This window comes from Tamandua tetradactyla, chromosome 10 (assembly GCF_023851605.1).
Source record: "Tamandua tetradactyla isolate mTamTet1 chromosome 10, mTamTet1.pri, whole genome shotgun sequence".
NCBI classification, from domain to species: Eukaryota; Metazoa; Chordata; class Mammalia; order Pilosa; family Myrmecophagidae; genus Tamandua; species Tamandua tetradactyla.
The window spans coordinates 69,185,516-69,210,925 of NC_135336.1; the positions used below are offsets into that span (position 1 = coordinate 69,185,516).

At 34.4% G+C, this 25,410-nt stretch overlaps 1 long non-coding RNA gene across 1 annotated transcript in view; it reads left to right on the plus strand.

Moving 5' to 3' along the window:
- The first annotated feature begins 7,948 nt into the window (after positions 1-7,948).
- The window catches only part of LOC143647973 (uncharacterized), an 82,174-nt gene continuing 64,712 nt past the window's right edge, over positions 7,949-25,410 (plus strand). Inside the window, exons 1-2 of the long non-coding RNA XR_013158293.1 lie at positions 7,949-8,040; positions 10,557-10,650. This is a non-coding gene — a long non-coding RNA (uncharacterized LOC143647973). The remainder of the gene's footprint in view (positions 8,041-10,556; positions 10,651-25,410) is intronic.

The window sequence follows — 25,410 nt, forward strand, 5'->3', positions numbered from 1 at the left end:
ATTATTGTTCTACAATCAGGCAGTATTGTGCTACCCATATATAAAGTTTTACAATCAGCTTTGTTGCAACATCTGTATTCCTTCAGGACCATCTCTACCCTATTTCTATCTCTTGATAATCTGTATTCCAATTTATAGTGAACATTTATTAAGTAAAATTTCTTTAGAAAGGGTAAGACGAGTAGGAGGGATGGATGACAATTTGAATCAAGGCAATCATAGGACAAAAGATAGCTCATAAAAGGAGGACAATCCTTTGGATGGCATTTCACCTGAAATTAATCATCCATTCAACAGTCAGGAATATGTAATTCATTCTACCAAAATAACAAAATTTGGAAACAATTTTTGTCTTGGAAACAAGACAAATATTCATTGAGAGAAATATATAAAGAAGTTGTGGTATAGAAGGTGTCTGATTATAGTACGAAACTTGGGAATGCAATTTGACCAATAAAGATGAATCTACATAAATGGGCACTAAAATGTACTATGGTATTATTTTGAAAAACTGTTGATTAGAATTCTCCAGAAAAAAATATTAAAATGAAGTATATCTTTCCTTTGCATTTCATATCATTTAAGTTATAAATACAAAGATGTGTACATTTTTAAATTAAGTAAGGAATGATATAAGTGTGGCCTTTTGGACTTTTGATGGTTTACTATTTTTTTTTAATCTGAGGAAGCTATTTAAAAGGATGATACTGTATCCTTCATTTTATACAGCACTTTAGCATGTAATCATACAGTGGATTATTTATTTTCCTATAGGCCCCTCTCAAATCTCTTAAACAATTCCGAAGCATCCATAGCATTATTATTTAGCTGTGCTCTGAGCCTTACCTTAAAACTTTAGACCCATTTATCCTCGCCTACTTGACATTTCCACTTAAATGACCAATAAGCATTTCTAAATTTAAATGTCCAAGCCATAACCCTTTTTCCCAGCATCCCTTCTCCCATCAAACTATTTAACTCTGAATTTTTACCATTCAATAAATGGGATCACTGCTCTTCCTATGATCAGACCTTGTCAAGCACCCATCACCCATTTCCTCTGTCCCTCCCATCTCTCACATTCACCAAGTGAATCCATCAACTTTTTTCCCATATCTACTATTAGCATCTTACTAGATTCATTTCTTGAATGAATTCCCACAGGCCCCCTAATTGGGCCTCTTAGCATTTTTCTTATCTCTCTAAAATCCATTTTTCATTTAGGTGCCACTGTGATCTTTTAAATAGAAATATTGCATCTTAAAAACATGGGTGCTTTATAACAGCAATTTGAATAATCTAAAAACTCTTTGTCTTGGACCACAGAGCTCTACGTGTCCTGGCCCCTTTCACCTATCTAATATGCACGCTCTGACTCACCAAGTCCCAGCCACAGCGTTCTTTTCTCTTCCTGGAACACATAAAACTTATTCCCCTTAGCAGTCCTTGCACTAACTAGTCCTTGCCTGGATTCTCTTCACATTATTTTTTGTTGTGGTTAGTTTCCTCCCCTTCATGCATATCTCAGTTTAAATACCTCTTCACAGAGTCTTTTGCTGACCTCCTTCTATCACATTGCCAATGTTTAATTCTCGGGATAGTATTTACTCTTATCCTATATATTACTGCTTTCTGTTTTTCTTTATAAAACTTGATCTCCCTCACTGGAAGTGGACACCATGAGAACAAGGACTTCCTTTTGTTATTCCTATTCCTATATATCTATACCTAGAATTGTTCCCGGCTTATAGTAGACTCTGTATGTGTGTGCGCATGTGCATTTGTGTTGTAGATACATTTGTGTATGCATGAATGATGGGAGGACACTTGGATCCAGTTGTCTTCAATGGCATTGAAATGCTGACTTTGAAGAACCTCACTTTGTTATATGGTGGTCAACTAAATAATACAGAATATGCTTGTTACTTACTTTTTTAAATTAATACACATAAAAATCTCTCTACAGGACTTGAAGAATTCTGTGAAGTTATTGAGTATTCATTCACCGATTTCTCTTTGAAAACACACTGAGCTAGCATAGGCACTTTTCCTTCTTACAATGTTAGAAGACTCAGATGGTATTTATATCAGTGTGTCTTTTCCAATGAAATGTCCAGATGCACTCCTTGTGGGACAGCTGCTTTTGCCCTCTGTTTCTGACTCTTAATTATTTGACTTTTTTGCATATGCCAAATTTTTCAGACCTTTTGAAATCACCCTCTCTACTTGTATCCCATCATTGACCGATTTTTACTCTGGACTTTCCAGCAACTAGGTACAAGTAAACATCTATTAATATTGATCACCATTGCAAAGTTTTAAATACAACTTAACTATGATTGGAATCTACATTTTACTAAAGGAAAGGCAGCCAATAATACCAACAGACATGGCAAGAATTCTTAAACATTTTAAAGTCTTCATCACTGTTCTACCTCTTATTAGCCTCTCCCTTTCCTGTCAAATGATGTCCTTATTCCAGCAGAATAAGACTTCCCACTCCCAATGCCTCCTCTGGTTTCTCATTCATATCGATCAGTTACCTTACGATGCTTAAGATAGAAGACTTGAAAATACATGAGGAATCTTACCCACCATATCACTTGTAAATCCTGAATGCCCTACGGAGATTAACATTTATTGGTTGTGAAAGAATACAAAGTAAAACTAAGCTTGTTTAACTGAAATGTACATAATTCAGAGTTCTACAAGATTTTAAATGCTATTTGTAGCGATTTGTGCTATTACCTACTACTATATCTAGTTATCTTCACAGAATTAATGTTGTGTACATTGAGAGGGAGGGAGAGAAAATGAGTACCCATCTCTCCATTTCTCTTCCCAATTTGTATGATATACTTCTTTATTTTCCTTAGACTTGCACGAAACTTCATTTTAAGAAGTTATCATAGTTGAAAAATGATCTCTTGGATTAAAAAGTAGGGCAATGAGGTGAAAAGGGAGTAGATGTAAGATACATGAAGTTATAAAACAGACAAGAGAATTATAAACGTACACCATTCTCAACCTAAAGAAATTTATTTGTCAGCAGGGAGAGCTGTTTTGAGGGAGGAAGATTATTTTTGCTGCATATATGTGAAGTGTGCATAATAAGTCATTTAAATCAAGGTTATACATTGTCCTTAGGCAATTATTCTCTTCTGTATTTGTCAAATGTAAAAAGCCAATTGTAAGCAGTTTTGAACTGCTATTTTCTTGCAATTATGCACTCCTTTGACAAAAGATAATGATTTATTTTATAGAAAAGATGCTGCAGAGTTACTTTGTGGAAAGTATAACGTAACAGGGAGAAATAATTAACCAAAACAGGTACACAGGAGAAGGGTAAATGATAGTGTGCAAGCCTATCAACTCATCTAAAGACTGATAAATGCATTTTAAGTTCTTTATAATCACATTAGTCCTACTTATTAGCATCTGGGTACAATATTCACCTCCGATGAAAATTTAATTTTGACCTCTCCCTTCCTAATGAGACAAGTTCTGGAAACAGGGACAGGTGGGACTTTTTCCTTAATGCTCTTTGGAAAGTGGCATTAAAGGTGTGGAGGCCAGAAAGGTGAACAGAAGAGTTGATGTTACAAACTGAAGCCCAATACTAAAGGATGGGAATCAGTCTTGGTGAATATTAGCATGTTGCATTGTGGGCACACTGGGTACAATCTTGTAGAGAGACATGCTTTCAAAAGATTCCGTCAGCCAGGAATTTTATGCATGAAATTCTAATGGAAATTACATCACAGCAGAGAATCCTTCTGGCTCAGATCAGTTAGAGATTTTTGTTCTTGTGTTTGCTTTTTAATAATTGAAAGAAGATATTTTTAAAATTATCCAATAATGTAATAACGACATTGTGATCTTTATTGGACTTTTAATGCTTATTTTAAGTTATCTAGCATGTGCTTTTGCATTAGCCAAGGAGGTAATAATGAATATTGATAAACAATGACAGAAATACCCTCTGCCTCTAAGTTCTGTCAAGCAGAACTGTTGGAATTCCATAGTTCCTTCCATTTCCTGGCAGAGTTTTGGGTGACTCGCTGGTTCTACTTAGCGGACTTTGGTGTTTGCCTCTGTACCCTGTGTGCATCAAATTCTGTTCTGTTTTGCCACCCCCAGGCTCTGCTATTTCCATTATGTGGTCCAATTTTGGGATATTTTGCTCTCATCCATTTCATAATTATTGGTGATGCTCTCCCAATCTTCTTTACTAATGGTATCTCGTTCAATGAAACAGATTTCCTTTTCTACCTGTCTTGTAACTATCCTTGTGCTCTATACTATAGTTCAAGTAGTAGAGAATTAATATTTATTTTTCTGTTTCTAATGGCGCTTGTCTCTGAGAAAATTTTGTCCTGTTCCCTTAGATTTGAATAGAAATATGAAACAAGTTTCAACATAAAATTATTCTTCCATGTTTAAATCAACACACGTCCACTGAGTTTTTCCACTCCAGTTAATTCATTTTTCACCCAAAACAATAAAAAAGCTTTTGTTCCCCTCCTGCATGATGGTCTAAACCTGGTGTTCCAGACTCTGAGAATCAACCTAAATCTCTTTCCTATTTTTCCCTCCAGAGGTCCTCCAGATTCCACTGCAGGCACAACTCATGTAGTCCACCCTATTTCTCCAATCACCACAGTGTGTATTCAGATTCTCTTCCATCTAATTTAGACCTTCATTAAAGGTATTTGAATTTTGATATAGATACCATATCATCTACTTTGTTTAAATTATTATATTATTTATAAGGGGTGAATACATTTAAAATTTTTTTAAATGGATTTCAAACTTCAAAAATCATATATACAGTTACAAATCAGTGTTTGAGAAAAACTGATAGCTTATCATTTGTTTATGTGTTCAATTCTGTAGAGGCAATAAGGAATTTTGGTTGATATAAAAAATAACAAAGTAGTTCTTATGAAAGACCTCAGAAATTAGTGGGGAAGAGAGTCCTTATGGAAAAAAAACTACAGAAAAATAGCATGTAAATAATGATACATGAAATAATGGGGTGAGGCATATTTAATGCTTGAGAACCATGCAAAAAGAAAAGAATTACTTTAGATTGAGAAGAATTGTAAATGCTACGTTGAATAATATGCCATTTCAGCAAGACAACAAGAATTTGGAAAATTTCACAAGGCTGACTAGATGATGTATCTCTGCATATGTGGAACAAGGTAAGCAAGAGTAGATTTCAGACATTTGTCAGAGAACCCAGTTATAGTTTTATGACTTCCATGTTAGAAGGCACATTGTAGCAGTACAGCGCAGTGTTTGAGACTAGGGGTTTGGAGTTGGACATTTCTGGGCGTTCCTATTTATTAGCTGTGTGGCAATAAGCAAGTGAATTGGCATCTCTGAACTGCAGTTTTCTTACATGTGGAATTAGACTAGTGATGGAACTCATAGTTAACGTGGTATAGTTGGGTAAGGATGTAGATCAGTAAATAGATAAGTAGATGAGAGATAGATGGATAGATAAAAGGATGAGGAAGGGAGGTCTAGGAAGAGAAAACAAGCCTTTTAAGATAACCATATTAGGAGTTTAGAACTTCCATGCAGTACGCATATAAAATTCAACTTAGAGTTACATGAACTGGTAGTTCCACAATTTTTAAAACTCATTAAATTCAGAAAAAAAAATATTAATTGATACGTATTAGGTTCCCAATCAATATGACAATGAACTTTCTGACACTGAAAATAAAACAATGAGTAATAAGAGTCACAACATATTTAGGTCACTATGTACCTAGCATTTGATTAGATTCTGCTTAATACTATTGCAGTCAAATAAAATGAAGTAGCAAAGTTATTACTTTGGTATTTCTGTGTGGGGAGGTTGAAACATTCTATTTTGGAATTTGATAATGAAATGAGATATTTCTTAGAAAATCAAATTGTCCTTTAATAAATAAAGATTTTAAATGATAATATGCTCCTTGCGTCTACAAAAATACTCTTCCTCATTTAGGTTTACAAATACATGAGATCAGTTTGTTACCCTTGAGTCTTATGCAGGCCACAATAACCTTGTTTATATGTTTAATTGGTGTAGAGGATTATTTTCCAAACTGAGTATCCACAGGCAAATTTGAACTCAGCATTCCTAAATCATAAGTTCCATAATGTAGTGGTATTTTATTGGCTCAGTATTCTAGGTAAAAAGTGATCCTTTTTTGCTAGGATGATCCAGATAATTATTTTAATTTGCTCCATAATTGTCTAGTTATTAATACATTATTAGGATTTGAGAGGGGCAGGAAGAAATCATGTGTTTATTCTAATATGGACAAGTAATCAGTTGAATAAATCTGGTTGATTTAGCCTGAGTTAAGTGCCTGCTCAGTATATATGCCCATGAGTGCATTTTCAAAGTCATATTACAAATAAAAATGGCATGGAATTGTACATCAATCCATAGAATTGCTGAAAGCAATCAATCATATTATTTTAGATAACTTTGTTCTGTAATTTTTCCTAGCCATGATGCGAAGTGAAGGATACCCTGAAATGCTTGATATTTCTTCTCTTGTAAGTTGTACCTCAGTATGTATTCAGGAGAAAAAAATGAACCAACAGTGCCTATAAAAATCGCACCTTATTATTTTTTCCACCCACTCAAAGCAAACTAACTTTGATAGCACTTTAGTTCCTTGCTAATTTATGTATTTCATTTGCTTATTTTTTTAATTAATGGAAATTCTAAAAGAGTAATACAGTCCTAGCAAGAAGGATACATATGGCTCAACCTCCTGTCTTCTCATGCCCTAATGTTTTCACACCCCATAAAATCGTGTCCTTTGAGTGCACAGCAGTTTGGGTTTACTGAACTCCCCTCTTTCCCCTGCCTTTCGTCTGACCTTTTATCACACCCAAGGTAACAACTGCTCTCTTTGGGGCACCTATGTTGTCATAATTTATAAATGTTTGTGGCTGCCTGTAAAGAAGGGCTATTTGCTATTTCTTGGGTACAGCGTTCCACACATATCAACTCCAGCTTGTGTGTGTATTTGTTAAATTCACACACTTTGATGTATGGAACAAATATTTTTAATAGTGTGTATTTATATTATATTCTATAGCATAAAATAAATAGTATGCTGTGTAAAAACATACTGCATATTTTCATAAAAGATTGGAGTGTGTACAAACATTAATATATGTTGATGCAATTTTAGGTATATAGAAGTATAAAAGTCTAATTATCTTCCCAGTGAATTGTTCCTTTAAGGATTAGAAATTATATTCTACTAGTATGATGCATTTTGCCCTGAAATATTTTGTTTGATATTAGTATTTTTATACCGTAATTATCTAGGTTAAGGACTACCTATTATATTTGCACTAAGTTTTTACTTTCAACTTTTCTCTCACTTAACATGCTGTAAGTCCATCTTAAGTAAATAGCATAGATGCAGATTTAGATTTTATCTATTTGTTGACATTGTGTGTTTTAATGATGTATCTAATTTGTTTACATTAATTTTGATTACTGAGTTTTTAAAAAATATATCTACCTTTTTACAATTTACTATGCTTTTTCTATAATAACTTTTTCATTTTTGTCTTCTGTTGGATGTTCATGTTTTTAAATTTCCTTTTTACTTTCATATTATTTTAGAAAATATGCTTATATTGCTATTATTCTTGTGCTTATCCTTAAATTTGTAACATGCATAATTTATTTAATCTAGTTGCTGAGACATTTTTATCCCAAACTTCCTTACCTACCATTTCCATGTCTTTATCATATACCAGTTCATATTCCTTTAATTCAAAGCAAATCACCACTTTTAATCTAAGAGAATAATTACTAATTTCTTTGCTCATTATTGCCTCTTGCAACAATGTCCTACCCCTGGTTTCAGTTCCCTGTTTTCTTACTATATGTACTCTTTTAATTTAAGGAGTATCATAGAAGTTCTTTCAGTGAGGCTGTGGATTTTAAGTTCCTTTAATCTGTCTGAAGATGTCTTTGTATGACCTTCAAACTCAACAGAGATTAAAGTAGGTATATACTTTGTGATTGACATTTATTTTCTCTCATCCTGAAAAATATATTATTCCATTGTTTCCTGATGTCAGTCGTGCAAATGTGAAGTCTACTGTTAGTTTAATAATTTTTCCTTTGTTTGCAATTTACCTTTCTTATTGGCTGCTTCTGACATTTCCATTTTATCTTTGAGCTTCTTCAATTTTATCATAATTTACTATAGCGTGGGTTTATTTTTGTCAGTCTTGTTTTTTAATATGCTTTCATAATCTGAAGAACACTGGCTTTCTTCCATTCTAAAAAATGTTTAGCAATTATCACTTCATTTTCTGCCTTTCCCTTATTTTTCTAATTTCTTATTCCAAAATACCTGGATATTTATTTGAAATTTCCTATTCTGTTATTGACTTCTTTTACCTGTTCTTCACTCCTTTTTACGTCATTCTCTTTCCACTCAGTACTAATTTCCATTTTCCATTTGTTCCAATATGATTAATTACCTTAAGATGTGTAGGATTTTTGTCCATTTCATTTCAAAGATTATAGTTTTATTCCCCCTCCCCCAAATCTATTTGGGTATTCTAACATTTTTTTCATGTCTTCTTATTATTTTTTTCATGCTATCTTTCTTTCTATATGATTTCTCTTTCTTAGTTTCTTCTTTAAAGTTTATTTCATATTTTAAAAATATTTATTGTTTGCTTATGAAACCAATGTTTGCATAAAAAAAATCCAACCAACTAGGGAAACTGAAAATTTCTAGTCCCAAACTAAAGTGTATACATTTGTAGCCAAACGTATGTATGTACATATATATATACATACATAATATAATACATATTTTAATAATTTTAAACTTTTTATTTTGAATTACTTTCACACTTAGAGGATAGCTACAGAAATAAAAAAATAAAAAACATACAGAGAACTCCAAAATACACCCAGATCCACCAATTTTAACATTTCGCCCCATTTGCCATATCATTCTAACTCTATCCATGAACCTATCAATGCATCTACCAATCTCTATATCTGTCTTTCTGTCTGTCTCCCTATGTATCAATCCATCTTCTGAACAATTTGAGTATAGATGGTATACATCATGCTCCATGAACACAATACTGCTATGTACATTTCCTATGAACAAGGATATTCACTTAAGTCGCCACCTTAAGTGTATTTATCAAGTTTGAGATATTTTACATTGATATAAAGTTTACAATCTATAATCCAATTATTCCACGTCCCAATAATATCTCTTTGAGTCTTCTCGCTTCTCCTGTTATATTCCATAAATAAGATCATGGATTGTATTTTATTGTCTTTGTCTCTTGGTTCTTAATTTTAGGTTTTAAATTATGGAAACATGAATACAGCACAAACTTTCCCATCTTAACCATTCCCAAGTATATCATTCGAATGGCTGTCATCTCAATGCTGGGAGATGTTGGAGCACTCACCCCAGGGTTAAGAGCAGTCACTGTGTGAGCCTTTGGAAAGTGTAGGGCTGCAGCTCTATTAAGGCCCAAGGTCAAATGTGACTCTATAGATGACTCTCAGACCTTGAAATCTGATGGAGTATGTCCTGCAGGGTTTCATAACTGTTTGGGATCCTTCACTCCTGTTTTCCTTCCAATTTCTCCCTATGGCAATGGAAATGTTTACTCTGTGATTGTCCCTCCTGTATATGTCAGAAGTAGATAACTTGTTCTAAGTTTCACAGGCCCACAGCCTAAGGAGAATTATGCCTTAGAACAGACCACACTAGTGACTGATTTTGATGAGATTTTGTACTTAATGCTGACAAAATCTGACATGATTTGCTGACATGATTTAAGGCTTTAGGATATTGTGAGGGAATTAATATTTTGCATATGGAAGGAAATGTCTTTTAGGGTGCAGAGGGTAGAGTGTGATGGTTAGAGACTTTATGGACCCCAGAAGATCATGTTCTTAAAGATAATCCATTCCTTTGGGTGAAACCTGTTGTGGGTGGGACCTTTTGATTAGGTTATTTCAGTTGAGGCATGCTCCAGATGCTTAATCCTCACTGGAGTCATTTATATGAGGATGAAATTTAGAGAAGAACAGAAAGAAAACACTGCAGAAACAGAAAGCCACAGAAGCTGAGAGAGAAACTCACAGAAACAGAGAGAAAATCACTGAAGCCAGAAGCTAGAAGCAACAAAACCCATAAGAGAAGGGAGTAACCGGTAGATGCTGCCATGTGTCTTGCCATGTGACAGAGAAGTTCTAGATCATTAGCAGCCTGTTGTCAGGAAGACGGTATCATCTTGATTATGCTTACATTTGGAAATTTTAATGCCTCAGAACTGTAAACTTGTAAAACTAATAAATCCCCATTGTTAAAAGCAAACCATTTTATGGTATCTGCATTTCAAGAGCTTTAGCAAACTAAACCAGTCTCTATGGAACACTGCATTTTGGAAAGGTTTATTGGTTGGGGGATAATTGGAGAGAAATTTATCTCTTGTCCTCTTTAACACCTCCTCTCTCTCACTGCTCAAAGTCTGCTTCCAGGGAAGGATGTCTCCTCACACTGTAAAGAACTTCTGGGAAAGGCAGAGGTTTACCAGGTCCAACCTAGCCAATGGGCTGTAGTGGTAAGTCTCCTTTGTTAATTGGTGTTTTATGTGTGTCATCTTTGGTCTATGCAAATACACATGGCATCCATGGCATTGGGCTGGGATTTGTGTCTATCAGACGAGTATGAACCATCATCAGGATCATTCATCCAAGAATCAAGAGGAACAAACAAAACCTGAAAAGCACATGGGACAGATTGAATTTAGGATGCACTCTGTTCTAGTTTGCTAGCTGCTGGAATGCAACACGCCAGAGACAGATTGGCTTTCAATAAAAGGGGATTTATTTAGTCAACATTAGTTCTTCAGAGAGCAGTCATTGTGTGAGCCTTTGGAAAGTGTAGGGCTGCAGCTCTATTAAGACCCAAAGGCAAATGTGATTCTATCGATGACTCTTAGACATTGAAATCTGATGGAGTATGTCCTGCAGAGTTTCATAACTGTTTAGGATCCTTCACTCCTGTTTTCCTTACAATTTCTCAATTTCAACTGAGGTTCTTTGTTACACGGGAAGCCACAGGATGATCTCTGCTGGCCTTCTCTCCAGACCTCTGGGTTCCAACAACTTTTCCCCGGGTGATTCCTTTCTACATCTCCAAAGGCCTGGGCTGAGCTGCGAGGGCTGAGATGAGGAATGCTGAGCTGCTCGGGCTGTGCTATGTTGAATCTCTCATTTAAGCACCAGCCAATTAAATCAAACTTCATTCATTGTAGCAGGCATGCCTCCTAGCCGACTGCAGATGTAATCAGTAACAGATGAGGTTCACATGCCATTGGCTCATTTCCACAGCAATAGAACTAGGCACCTTTACCTAGCCAAGTTGACACCTGAATCTAACTACCACACACTCAGACTAAATCTGTACAAGGGGAGTGTTTATTCCATAGGAATTCCATGTGTTTTTGATTCTGCAAATTCCATAAGTAGGAAGATTTTTGTATGAACTTTTGCTGTGACCCAAGTGGTCCTAAGTCAGTTTTCATATTTATTGCTTGGCTTGAGTTTAAAGCACCATTGGTAATGAAAATTCACATTTAATATTTATTCATGGAAGAGATTTGGATTTGTAGTTTTCATAATGACTTTTTATTTCTAGTTTAGAACCTAGGAAGAAATAAGTCTTCTTTCTACATTTCCAAACTTTTTTCTGGTTATTTTCTGAATTGGGGCAGCTTTCTGAAGCTTTAGTTTTCATGTACAGAAATAATTTTCAGCTACATCTGTCTCCTGGCATCCATTTTATGGACATTAAAAACTACTAACCTAGCTGCTTGCTTCTAAACTTGGATAAAATAATCATGGTTACTATAACTGTGAGTTTCTGCTTGCTGCTTGGGCTTTAATATTTTTTTGTTCCTCAGTGCAGTGCTGATAACCTAAGGATTTTCCTTTCCTTCTTTGAGCTTGTTTATGCATTTAAACATTTTTACTGTTTTTTTCCCATTTGCCATTTTAATGTGTTTGTAAAGGAAAAAGGGTTTGTGTCACCTCAGTTCAATAAATTGTTGGACGTAGCAGCCATCACTTATAATATCAGTTGGTTATAAGAAGGAAAAGACAAATGATATGACTGCCTAAGAGAGAGAAACTCATTTAATTTGTGGCAGTCAGAGTATCCATAGGAAGGGGAATGTGGCCTGTGTGTTGAGGTGGAATGTAAGTGATAATGCCACAGGCTATATCATTAGGTATGACCCAGAAGATGGAAGGGCATGCTAAGAACTTAATCTGTATCCTAAAAGTGATGTGATGGCAGTGAAGAGCTTTAGGTGAAGGAGTAATGCAATCTTATTTTTAGTTTAACAATTTAATTCTGTCTTCAGAGTGGCAAGAATGGACGAATGTGGGAAAACTGATTAGAAGATCACTAAAGAGCTGACAATTAACCAGGCAGGGAAATGATTCACCTTTTAAAGGTTGGGAGAAAAGTAGTAGAATAATTATTTCTTAATTTTCTACAAATTAGCTTCCAATTCTAGTAGGCACAAGCAGCCACCTTCACCTACTTTACTATAACTGTTCCCTGAATGGTCTTCCAGACGTCCATCTTGCATCCTTTGAGTAGGTTTATACTCTGCATCCAGTGCTTGTTTTAATAGGTATTCGGGTCATAGCACTCCGTAAACGTTAAACCTTTCTGTGGATTCTCAATGATCCCAAGAAAAAGTCCATATTCCTCACAGTGGTGCACAAGTCCATTTGTATCTGAGCTTCATTTTCCTCTTCCGATGAAACTCTTGTCCATTCATGTCAAATTTGAGATACTGCCAGATCGAGGAATTTCAGTCCCAGAAACATTCTATTTCCTCTCTTGCCTCTGGAATTTTAGAAGTGCCCATTGTTCTGCTTCCAACTCCTCTCCCGAGATGCCCCTTCTTTCCAATCTTAACCGTTATCACACCCCAAAACACATTGCACCGGCTGATGCAGATCACAGGTATTATAGAACTCAACGATTCCTCTAGAAATATTACCAAGGCAGGGGTTGGTGATCTGTCATAGCAATTATCATTATTTAATTGTAATTGTTTGCTTACTGTTGGAAATTGCCTCTACATTCTCTGTGAGGAGGAATATTACTTTCTTATTCTCAGTTATTTTGGTAGGTGCTTGGTAAATACTTGCGGAATTAATGAATGACTGCATGCTTGAATAAATGAGCATTTTTTATAGTTTTTGTACCCTCATCCCCAACAGTATTAAATCAAAGCTTTGCTAACTAGGAACTGTATAACCTCAACAAATGATTTATTTGCAGTTTCTCAGATAAGAGCTTCATGACTGGTGGCCAAAGAAGGTGTGAGTTCTCATCTGTTTTATTGTGTTCCGTTATGAAACCATAGAGCATAAAACAAAACAAATGAAACCAAAAAAATGGTATTTTTAATCATGGTGCACATATAATCCCAAGCAGTATAAAAACAAAAAATCCTAAGTAGCTAAAAAATGGGAGGGATTCTCTGGCCTCTGCACTATATTCCTTTTTTGTTTGTGTGTTTTTAGTTTCATGTGTTGAGTTAAATATATTTGAGGTTTCTGCATTACATAGCTTTGGCTCTGGACCAGTCTTCAAGAGACCACTGATTCTGCTAAGGATATACTCATTGTCTCCTGAGACCATTAGATGAAATCTGGGGATATTTAGTTGAAGCATCTGATTCTGCTAGCTGCCTAGTTCTACACTCTTGCCAGCAACTTGCTGCCTTAATCTTGCTGTATGATTCAGCTATGATGGAGTCTATTGGTTTTGTTTGTTGTTTGTTTGTTTTTGGCAGGCACCAGGAAACGAACTCAGGTCTCTGGCATGGCAGGCGAGAATTCTGCCTGTTGAGCCACCATTGTACTGCCCTCTATTGTTTTTTTTTATATTGGCATTGCTCATTGGTTTCAGAAACCCATGATGTCCTTTGGAATATCTGCAAAAGAATCTAATAGCTTGTCAAGGAAATATGGCCAGACCCTGAGGTCAGATTGAAATATAATTAGGACAAAATAAGTAGATTAGCCTTAATTATCTGAATAGTTCAATGTTCCTTGTCCATTAGTCACATTCTCATTGTCCCTGCTTATTTCAGCTTTAGTTTATGTTTATTCTAAAAATCTACTACATCTTTAAAACTGCAGATTAATAACTCTGTGTTTTCTAGCTTGGTCTTTTAAAAAATATCTTATTTCTTATTTCTTAGCTATTTGTTTCTATCATATGGTAAAGATGACCGAAGAGGATATCCTTTTAAATTTATATCTACATAAAGCCATTTATTTTGAAATACTTAGAAATTCAAAATATTGTAATAACTAGTTCAAGGTTTAATTGTAATAGAAAGCAGAGGGAAAATTTAAATGATATGAGTCAACTTTCTCATTAATATATTATTTCATTAGGAGTTACTTTCTTGATTTAGTTTGATTTATACAGTTTGTCCAAACATGAAGTGTTTGCAGAGTCCAAAAAGATGTGAAAAAAAACTCAGAATAATTCTTGATAAAACCCTGTACTTCAAAAGAGAGTTCTAAGTATTTATTAATCTGGGTGAATTTTTATATAATTAAAATCATTGTTAACAGGAAAATCGATCATTTTCTTGTACAAGAAAAAACTGTTAACACTGTGGTCTTGAAAGTATTGTGTTAAACATAAGAGCATGTCTGACACAAGGTAGGTACTCTAAATAGGGCAGCTAACTTTAATGCTTCAAATCTTTTATTTAACAATTTATTCTAAAATTGTGTCTTGTAATTACATTAAAGCTTTTTTGTTGAATCTGTATCTTACATCTATATTTTAGAAAATAAAGATATTTCATTACCTCTGGTTTCTATTAATGTCATTTTAATTGAAAATAAAACATCTTTGTATCTACTGCAGAAAATTTAAATCTGTTTAAGAAAGAAAATGAGACTCATTCATTCTCTTGCCACCCAGAGATTATTACTTTAATATGGTCATATATTCTTTCTACTACTTTTTATATTTAACGTAATTAATATTTATCATTTCAGAAAAATTCCTGTTTTTGCACCTTTCTATAGATGAACTTTATTATCAATGTTTCCATTTCCTACTGGGATTTTGATTAAGAAGACATTTAATTTAAAAGTTAATTTGGGGAGAATTGATGTTTTTTCGCCACTGATCCTTCCCTCTCTAGGACATGACATGCCTTTCCATTTTTTTTTTTCAGATAATTATCATTTTATATGGGCCTTAAGCATTTCTTTCGTTAGACAAAAAATACTCTAGTTTTATTGCTATTTAGAATGTTTCTACCCCCCCCCCCACCCTATTGAACATGTTCCCACCCACATTTCCTGAATTGATTCCTGGATTATTGTTGGTGTTGGGTTGTTGTTAATATTTTTATCTAAGCCACTTGTCTCTACTCCCTAATTCATCTTGATTTCTTCTTCAGTTGATTGACCAGGATTTTCTAGATGAAAATCATATCACCTAAAAATACCAGTTTTTTATCTCAGCCTGTACAAATTTTAGAATTCAGCTATTTTTTTTTATATTATTGAATTTAGATGGTCATGTTTAACAATTTTGAAGATTAGATGTGAAAGCAGGCATCCTAGCTTTATTCTAAATTTCTATTTACTGTTAGCATGTTTATCATGTTAGGAAAAATGTCTCCTACTTGTAGCTTAATAATATATATACTTTTTAAAATTCAGAAATGGGCCTTGAATAATTATCTAAATTTAGCACATTGGATGATGATCATATGCTTATTTCTCCCTTACTCTATCTAAAGAATTTCATAAATATATTTTTGAAATGCTGGAAATTTCTTAAATTCCTGGGTAAAACCCATTGGTCATTATGTGCTATTATTCTAATACATTATTGGATTTGGTTTATAAAAAATACTTTAGGCTGCAAGTACCTATAAATCCCAATTCGGATTGCTTCTAACATAAGTGAAATGCATATTTGTTCAGTGGTAGAATGCTCACCTTCCATGTGGGAGACCTGGGTTAGATTCCCAGACCGTGCACCTAAAAAAAAAAAAAAGTGAAATGCATTCATTCACAAAACAAGTCTAAGTAGGACATGCTAAAACTGGTTGAGTCAAGAGTTCAGTACCATTACCAAGAACTCAGGATATTTTCATCTCCCTGCTGTGCCATTCTCAGTGGGGCTGTAAGTAGCATTTTTAATAGACAATTACTAGTCTGGTCCATGAATCATCTATAGTTTATTTAATCACATCTGTTTAATGTATATTTGAATTATTTCAAATAATTTACATTTTTGAATGACATTGAGAAAAATTAGCTTAGACTAGTCTTTTCTTAATCGTATATCTTTTCCTTAAGTTAGCTTCAAAGATGTACTGTATCAAAAGATATGAGCGGTTCCAGGCTCTAACAAAGAAGCAATTTCATATACAATCACAGCTATATACGAGACTGCCTGTCCCTCTGCTTGCTCTCTCTACACCATTACTAGCAATGAGTATTGTCATTATGAAAGAAAATAACTTTGGTTATACTAATATGTGTATGTGTATTTCATTTAGATTACTTCCACCAGTGCAACATCATGCTCATTCAGCATATTTATGCAATAGTATTATGAAGCGGTTCAGAAATTTCATCTGTTTTCAATACTTTGGGGTATATCTTATTGGTAAGCAGGGAAAGCTGAACTAATTTTTTAGCGATTCACATTTCTTGCAATTCAATTCCTCTTTAATTATGTGTGGTGAGGACAGAACATATTAATGAAAAATAATGTGCAACCCTTTCTACCTTCTACACAGTGGCTTAGAAATTTCATTTATAAAACCCTGCATAGAAACAGAAAGACTAAAAGTACCACAGGCTGATAGTGGGATAAGAGTGTTTCTTTAGTTTGATGGAAGAGACAAGAAAGTGGTCAACTACATACAGGCTGTGGATGGCAGAGAAAAACCAGGGGATATAAGAAGTGGTTCTAGGGATTATGATTCCTTCATAGTATTTGACAAATAAAAGTAAAGGAGTTGATGCATGTTGAAATTATTTTAGTTTGCATGGACTATGCTTTGCAGTCCATAGCACCTCTAGATGAATGAACCACATCATTTTTTAAGTTTTACATATACATTTTGATTGTGCCCAGCATGGCCATCATAAAATCCAAGATAACAAGTCAGTTTCTGCCAGTATCATAATATCTACACTTTACCACTCAGTTCCTTCCTATTTCTTATCTATAATAAGGATGCTTCCTTCCCACCAGACTGGACAATAAAGAATCTGTTAAGCATAACCACGTGTGAGCTATTGTAATGCTGTGATGAGGGAATATGAGGAAATTAGTTAGGATAACTTGGAAGAGACAGGCCCACAGTTGTATAAAAAGCATTTTCATTTTCTTACCCTGAATCTATTCCTCAACTTTGTCATGTTGATCACAAACTAATCAGCCCATATCATTGTGGAGAAGCTTGGCTCCATCTTAGTTAGGAAGGTGGTTTGTGATTAGCTTAAATCAGTGAGCTCATGACATTATTGAAATCCTGGCTTGTTTAGATTTATGGGAAGAACCACATTAGCTGGATGTGAAAAAGGCTCCCTTTCATGGGATGTTAGAAAGGAAGCATATTCTCATTTGCTGCTGACAGCCCTTATATGACCACAAGGGTAACCAGCCTTTTGATAAAGTCAGTGATGTAACCAGGAGAGCAAAAGAGAAGGAAAGAACTTCAGTCCCTGAAGGCATCATTAAGCTACTGAATCTACCACCCTTAACATGCCTTCCTCTTGACTTCCCATTATGGGAGCTAACAACTTTTAAAACATTTAAAGCTGGAGTTTCTGTTAGTTACAGTTGAAAGGATCTTAACTGATAAAACAGTTAATTATTAAACATGAGTCCTCTGATAATTATTACATATTTTCACCTGGAAGCCTTTATTTATTGTCATATAGCTATGTGCTTTCTGGTGTCCATTATTTGTAGTGCAAGAAAAATATTATTTGTTCCCAAACATACTTGCTTTTCAGTTAATAATAGATACTTTTTTGCAAACCTATGTCTCTCCCCTTTCCTTTTTCTCTGTTTAAATGTTATGGTTTGGCAATAAAATATGATCAATATTTTTAAGTGAGAAAAATTTGAATGATTATTGTATTCCATTTTAATGACACAAATACATTATTGACTTTCATAAGCTACAACTTTCTAATGCTAAATAATATATTAATAGATTTATTTTAATAGTCAATTAATTTGGGAATTTTTTTAATGTATTGTAATAGTTTGGTGTGTTTGAATTTGCAATGTCTAATGGTTTAAGAGAACATGTTTATATATATATATATATAAATATATATATATATATATTTTTTTTTTTGCATGGGCAGGTGCAAAAAATTGAACCCAGGTCTCTGACATAGCAGGTGAGAACTCTGCCACTGAGCCACCATGGCCTGCCCCAAACTAAACACATTATAAGTATACCACAAGCCGATGAGGATGAGATTTGGACCCACACATGCAGAGCACAATGGATTAGCAGTCCATTGCCTTAACCACTCAGCCTACTATATTTTCAATTACTGTTAGTGGCATGATTATCAGTGATTCAAATGCTCTCAGACCTTTCAATATCCCATATTAATAATTTTCACAAGAAAAAATGATAAACTAGGGAACACTGATGATTAGTCTAATTTGCTCAATGTAAGGCAACTCACCAGTAAAGGAGGATTGAATAGACAATTTTTCATATTTCGCAAAATAAATTTTGAAATTGCAATGTGACTTATCCTGAAAAAGGTTAATTCCTTTTATGAAATTGATAAAACATGCAGAGGGTCAAGTAAAACCTTCACGTGTGTTAAAGCCGTCAAACAGGGCATACACTTTGCTTTTATACACTTTGAGCTTTTACCCTTGATTCCCCTTTAAGATTGAAAGTGAATGGGCCAGATGAAAGGCGTGCTTCTATAGTAAAGTGGGAATTAGGTTGAGAGAACCCATACTTGTTAAAGTTACCTAGTGATAAATTTGGATTTTAGGTGAGTGTCTCAGTTTTCTGACTAATGGCATAAACAGTTTGGTTTAAACAGGAATTTATTGTGTTGCTTTTGGGGGCTAGTTTTCTCTTCTGAGCCTGCAATTGGGGGTTATAATCTTAAAAGCATCAGCATTTGGAGGATGGGCTGAGAACATTGAGAAATAATGCAAAAGAGTAGAAGAGTCTCCAAAAGAGTAGACTAAATTTCCTCGTGTTGGTATCATGACATCGAGATTTCAAGGGATTGATAACGTGCGACCAAATATTTTACTCTTTGAGGTAAAACCTTACTGAGAAATAAAACAAAAGAGCAAACCAAAATGGGGAGTTACTAACATTTCTTGTGAGTCTGAGGTATAACGTCTTTTCCTTAGACTTGGTGTGATTGCTCAAAGAATGTTTGGATCTTGGTCATTTTTCTGAGGCGTATTACACCAGGTAGGTTTTCCCAGTTATGCTGTTGGCTTTCAATTCTAGAAATTAGGCAAACACTTGTAAGTCAACTACCCATCATTTTAGCATTGGTGGACAACTGCAGTTTAGGATGATTTTGTCCCCAGGCAAGCGTCATAAGAATAGAGTATAAATGAGAGTAAATTCAAACTAGTGACATATTAGCTGCTGACAGAGACAAATTATCTCAGGAAAGGCTCGGAGACCTCTGGGGTTTCAGCAATGATGTGGGGGCCCCTAGGTATATTCAGCAGACACTGTTCCCCCAAGTGGGTGCCTTAGGCCTGATTCTTGACCGACACGGGAGTCCTCAAAGTACAAACCATGTATGACTTCAGACTACTTGCAGAGTGTCTAAGCAAAGGTTTTAAAACAGTAGAAATGTCTCCCTCTTTATATAGGCCCTTCAAATACTAGAGGGTGCAAAATTGTCTGATGCTTATTAAATTGTGAGGCAATTGAGATCCAGAAGTGCCCAGATGATTAGAAAAATTATATTGTAAACTCTTAGCACTAGGCATAGTCAGGCAGCTCTTGATTAATTGCCACAGATTTTACTCTTTATTTGTACAGAAGGAACTGTGTGGAGCTGACTTCACATTACTGTTTTATCACAGATGCAAGTGTCACCCTATACCATGTTAAATTGTCTCTAGATTTGTTAGTTACATTTAAGGGGAGAAACGTCTTTAAAAGACAGAAGCCTTGGGTCTAAACAATCCCATAGAAAAATGAAGTTTAAATAGGTATTCTAACACAGTGGTAAAATGCTTGTTCACAATCTCTGCTTTCTTTATTAAATTCAGTGCATAGGTGCCAGGTACATGGGACTAAAAAGTGATACGGAAGTTAACAATTTTTTATACGATAGGTGGCAAACTAAATTGTCTTAAATGAGGCTGCCACCATTGCTGATTGTCAAGCTTTGGATGAAAGCAGTCATGTCAAAGATGCCACTTTATGAGAGTGAAGACAATATGCTTAGGTCAATTTTTAGTGATAAAAATCACTAAATGTGATAAAATCACAGTGGCAAAATTAACCACAATAAATTAATTTAAATTCACAACTCATGTTTTCTGGACTACTGCTTTAGGCTGACTAACATCCAGGCAAGTTAAAAGCCGAGAATATTTCTCCAGATACTTGCTTCATGGGATAACACCAATCTCTGCTATAGTCTTTGATGACCATAAGTATCCAATTCAGGAATGTATTTGACAGACAATTTTTTAGTTTTGAAATTTAGTCAATGAGAGGGCTATGTTCTGATGATCTTTTTACTCTATTATTGATTGGCCTCTAAAAAATTGGGGTTTCTGGGAGACTTAGTTTGATTTACTGTAACCTATGGGATTTTGAGAGCTTAAATTTATTCCGCTCATAGAAAACACAGGATGTAGCAGCTGGAGATACTCTGATTCTACCCAACATTAATAAAACCTCTAGCAGACAATGAGGAGAAAAAGACATTGAGGATGATGATTTTTACACTTGAATCTCATTTAAGTATTTAGATTTCATGTTTTTATATCTCAAGAGTCCAGTTATTTGTTAGGTGTTGAATTGTGTCTCCCCAAAAGATATGCTGATACTCTAATCCCTGATACCTGCAAATGTTTCCTTATTTGAAAATAGGGTCGCTGCAAATGAAATTAGTGACATTAAAATTAGGTCATATTGGAATAGGGTGGGCCCATAATCCAACATGAGTGGTATCCTTAGAAGAAGAGGATATTTGAACACAGAGACAGACACAGAAGAGAAGAAAACCATGTGAAGAGACCAAGAATATGGCCATGTAACAAGAGAAGCAGAGATTGAGTTATGGCAAGCCATAACCCACAGAAGCCAAGATTGAGGCACAGAACAAATTTTTCCCTATGGACTTCAGAAGAAGCATGGCCATCCAACATCTTGATTTTGAACTTCTAGCCTCTAGAACTGTGAGATAATAAATTTAGGTGTTGTGAAGCATTCAGTGTGTGGTACTTTGTTAAGGCAATTCTAGGAAATTAAGACATACATTATCGTTCCCCTGGACCTAAAAATCCTTGAACTAACATGAAGAAATTTAGCCTTTGAACTTCAGCATCTCTCTAAGAGTCTGTTAAGGATTAGGGTAGTATATTCATATTGGGATTTGTGTGTGTGTGTGTGGTTAATATAATTCATGGAGTGTCTTTATTTTAGCCTTGTCCTTTAATTTAAGAATTTTGGAAATGCTACATTGGATGAAGTGATCAGACATAATTTGAAATGGGAAATAGATTACAGATTGTAATTTAAATAAAGAGTGATCTTGAGTTGATTTATCTAATGTTCTACTCTGAACTATTTTCTGGGGCAAAATCTATACTACCCACTAGTGGTTCCAGTAAGCTACTTGATGGATCAGTTGTTTGTATTTGGAGAGCAGCTTGCAGAACATGGGAACGTAATTGTCCTGTTCTCCTCCCCTGAAGATAACCTACAATTCATGGCTTATTTTGAACATAGGTTAAAAAAAAAATTAAAAGTTGGGGAACATTAGGAGGCAAATGCTTAGTCTCCACTCTCGATTTCCCATACCCTTGTGGAGGGACCCTCTTTAGTGTGACACTTTCTCCATCCCTTTACTTACTTTCTCCAGAAGACGTGGAGTGATTAACCTGCTTGTGAAATTTGGGAGGAATATGTTAGGTATGTTGAGTTATGGTCCTCCTTTTCTCCTTCCTGGATGTGAGTCTTCCAGCAGAGCATATAATTTCTCCCTTCAACCCTCCTAACCCGACCCCTGCAGGGAAGTATTCCCACACACCAGCACTCAAAGGGAACTGAGCTAATGAGTCTGACACTATGGGATTCTAGATTATGAAGTTTATTCACCCACAGATATAAGCAGCATCTTGCTAATCAGCCTGCATTAAGAATAAAAGAACCATTTCCCTTCTATTTGTCCTGACCTTGTTTTATTTCTTAATTTCTATCAATCTACCCTTTCCTTTTTGTCCCCAGTAACACTGAGCATCATTTAACTCACTCTATATTTTTCTTATGTATTTTTAAATGATTATTTACCTCCTTTCTGTAAATCTTAAAACCTGTGAGGAGAAGGAATATTGCCAATTTGTGCTGTGTTCTAGTGCCTAGAAAAATGCCTAAAATATGGGTTAATTTGTGTTATTCCAACCTTGGGCAGAATAGAGATGTTATTTATTGAGTCTCCTTCAAGAATCCAAAAATAGGGGTGAATCATGTAATTTCTGAATTAAAGAGAAATTTATATTTTACTTATTTTTGGGAAAAAACCGCAGAACATTTATAAGCGAGGGAATGACCTAATTTAAAACGTACTTTAGGAATATTATGCTAGCAGCTGGGTATAGAAAGGTGGAGCAAAGCAGAATGAAAGACAGGCTTATGAATTTGGCAACTTTTGCAATAGTCCAGGTGGAGGGTAAAAAACTGAAGTGTAAAAAGATTTGTAAATAAAATGATGGTTTTAAAAATATTATAAGATAAACAAACTTGAGTGATAAGATAAACAAAACCTTGGTGACAGCATTATAAGATAGAAATAAATAAGTATATAAATAAATAGGAAGAGGGATAGTATTTAATTTTTCTTAATCATCCCCATGAAAACAATTGTTTTATATATTTCATCTGCTTTTTTCTGTTGTTGTTCCTGGGGAGGAGGGTTTGTTTCAAGTCAGAAGTTAAATTTGTCCCTGTTACGACCTTGGCCAGAATGGAAGAAAGATCTATGACTTATTACAGTATCTTTCCTTTTTATTATGTTATTTTCTTACTATAACTACATATCATGATCACCACACATGTGTATTAGCAATGCACATTGAAGAACTCAGCCTGACTAAACCTTCTTTATAAATCTGAAAAAATATATAGGGATTAATACTACTTGTCTAACCACGTTAATGTTTTATTAATAAAACAATGAATGTGAATTTATTTTGAAAACCCTTAGGCTATTCACTAGACTAGAGTTTAAGCCCCAGGAAAGCAATCCCTTTGTCTTTCTTCTTTACTAGTACATGCCCCATGCTTAAAACTGTGCCTGGAATATTAGTACTCAATATACTTGGATGTCTGAATAAATATAATTGTGTAAAAATATTGTATGAAATGATCATAAGTCTGTCTGCTATGATACCTTTTAGCATATATGCCTATTTCACAGATCAAAAACAAAAAAAAATGCTTGAAAAAGTAACCTTTGATCATGGTAACAATTAACAACACAAAGTTTTGGGAGAGGTACAGTTATTCAGTTATTTGTAAATGTCCAGTGCTTCTTGTAATACTATTTCATTCAATCCAAAAAGTATATGATGATTTATGAAAGAAACTTCAAATTGATCTTATTTCATTTAAAAATAATTTGTATACTTGATTATTAGTAGGCACGATTTCTTACAAAACACAATTAATCTTAGAATGAGACTGCAGATTTATGTATTTGCATAATACATACAACAGAGTAGACTAGTTTTCCCTTCTCAAATGTGAGTTCTAACCCATGAATTGCATTTGGATTAGTGGGATTCATTCTGTTTTAGTGTCTGACAATGATTTGGTTTAAATAGCCTTTACCTAAAGAGTTGATGGTTCTCAAATTATAATACAAATGTTTTGACCTTGTTGTCATTGTAAAAATGTATGAACTGTATGGAAAATTTAACCTTCAATTTTCTGATTCATTTACTCGTCAAATGATATTATTAAAACTGCTTCTTATTCAGGAAGCTTGGTAGCAAATTATTTCCAGTTTATTTCATAGTCCCAGGAAGTTGACATTTACTAACCCAGCTTAAATCCCTGTAGATTCTCTTCAGTGTATAAGCCAGAACTCATGCAGATTTGATGTTGCTACAATCAATGGAGAGATGGGTCTCCAAATCCTCTTTAATACATTTCTTTTTAAGTCACTCCAACCAAATTCCTATCAGCTATTCATCCCCATCCTCTACTCCCCCTACACACATTTAAAAGAATAATTTCCATTCTCTTACTGTTTACAAAATTATGCATCCATGTAATTATCTGAATCATATTCATTATATATGATTTCTTTGAAACCCAGTGTGTTTTTTCATATCTTAATTTTTTTTAGTATTACTGAAGTTTTTCTTTCCTTACAAAACAGTATAGTTCTAGCTTATAATTTTTTCCTTATAAAGAGATACATTCTAAGTCCTGATGTGTTCAATATAAGTAAAATCATATTAATTTCAGTGAAACCAAGAAGAATGGCAGCAGTACACACAAAGGAATCTGATTTAACTGTTGCCAAGAAAATAAAAAAAGTCACTTGACAGCATGTTAAATTCAAGTTGAAAATCATGTGATGAAAATAAATGAAAGAAAATAAAATACATATTCCGGGTCATTGGACTAAGGTGATCTGGCAGAGGATGGGGTATAAATTTGTGTAAAAAGAAGTGAAAGCATAATTTTATGAAGTGGAAATCTATAGGATTTTTATGTAAATTCTTTACAAAAGATGAGGAGAGGGATCAAATGAGACAACCACAGTCGTTTCTCAATTTACCAGAAGATTATGGGGGAAGGAGTTTGTGGTTTGCCCCAAATTAATTGTAAACAGACCATATAAGGTCAAGGCATGTGCTGGAAAAGACAGTAGTGCTTCAACTGCCAGCAATAAAAACAGTAGAACATGCTTCCTTTTTTTTTTTAAGAAGGCTTTTATTAAGCACAGACAACTTTTTAATACATTATCAATACAAATAGGAAAATGTCTTTTAATGAATATGGTATATCAAAGATATGATGGCTTTTCTCCAT